Source organism: Hyperoodon ampullatus, assembly GCF_949752795.1.
Source record: "Hyperoodon ampullatus genome assembly, chromosome: 2".
Lineage (NCBI taxonomy): Eukaryota > Metazoa > Chordata > Mammalia > Artiodactyla > Ziphiidae > Hyperoodon > Hyperoodon ampullatus.
The window spans coordinates 164,619,752-164,621,304 of NC_136915.1; the positions used below are offsets into that span (position 1 = coordinate 164,619,752).

The window sequence follows — 1,553 nt, forward strand, 5'->3', positions numbered from 1 at the left end:
ATTGGCTTATTACCTCTGTCTCTACATTTTTAGTTTTTGGTTTGTGCATATGTGTGTGTTTGCTCTAGGGTTTAAAATACACATTTTTAACGTATCAAAATCTACCTTAAAATGTTATTATACCACTTACATTAGTGTGCTTCCATTTCCTCCTTCCCAACTTTTGTGTAGTTATATATCTTATTTCTTCAAATATTAGAAACCTCAAAATGTATTCTTAATTTTGCTTCAAACGGTTGACTATCTTTTTTTTTTTTTGACAGGTTTTCACTCTTTATTTATAACACAGGTTCCACATCCAGGATCCTCTCTAGTCAGAAGTTCTTTGAGACAATGCCGTCAGCCTTGGCCAGTTGGAGAATGGGGTCATCTGACTCGCCCATCCTGCGAATGGCCCCGCAGATGCCATAGGTTTTAAACTGGCCGTTGAACCTGTCACCTTGTCAACCTCGGCCACGTTCATCTGGATGGACGCGTGGTCCTTGGCGCCTATGATGCGGTTGCTGGCAGAGCATTTCCGCAGCACGTACAGGTCCACGAACTCGCCGGCGTCGTTCTGCATGTTGAGGGAGTGTCTGGTGGCACCACAACGAGCGCGAGTGCAGAAAGGAAGCATTGACTATCTTTTGAAGAAATTTTAAAATGAAAAAAATTATTTTAAACTTACCCATATATTTGCAATTTGTAGAGCTTTTTATTTCTTTATATAGCTCTAAATTTCTGCCTCAAGAATGTCTTTTAGCATTCCTTATAGCTTAGAGCTTCTGGATACAACTTCTTTCAGCTTTTGTTAGTCTGAAAAGTCATTATTTCAGCTCAATTTTTTTGAAAGAAATATTCACTTAATATAGAATTCTAGTTTGATAGGGTACTGTTGTTTGTTTGCTTTTCTTGTTCTGTTTTTGGTTTTGGTTTTGTTTTTAGTTTCAGCACTTTAAAGATGCTGTTCCACTGTCTTCTGGTTTGCATTGCTTCAAATGAGAAGACTATGGTAATTATCTTCATTCTTCCATCCATAACGTGATTTTTCCCCCCTCTGGCTGCTTTTTAAGATTTTCTCTTTATCACTGGTTTTTACCAATTTGTTTATGATGTGTCTTAATGTGGTTTTCTTTGTGTTTATCATGCTTGAAATTCCTTGAAATTTTCAGATCTGTGGGCTTACAGTTTTCATCAAATTTAGAACATTTAAGCCATTATTTCTTTAAATATTTTTCTGTCCTCCCCCATCCTTCTGGAACAACATATATGTTAGACTGTTGGAAATTTTTCCCAAAGTTCCTGAGACTCTGTTCATTTATTTGTTTCAGTATTTTTCTCTACATGTTTTATTTTGGATGGTTTTTCATTGTTATGCTTTCAAGTTCACTGATTTGTTTTTTCTTCTGCAATGTCTAATCTGCTACGAATTCCACCCAGTGCTTTTTCATTTTGGATATTCTACTTTTCAAAACTAGAGTTTCTGTTTTGCTCTATATATTATTTCATTTTTCTCCTCTTTATGTTCACATTTTTCTTTAAATACTTACACATATTTATATTAGCTGTTTAAA

General features: G+C 35.4%; 1 pseudogene across 1 annotated transcript; it reads right to left on the minus strand.

Moving 5' to 3' along the window:
* Positions 1 to 245: 245 nt before the first annotated feature.
* Positions 246 to 607, minus strand: LOC307048181 (small ribosomal subunit protein eS21-like; annotated as a pseudogene). The gene has a single exon. The product of its transcript is annotated as a small ribosomal subunit protein eS21-like (transcript).
* Between the last annotated feature and the right edge of the window lie 946 nt (positions 608 to 1,553).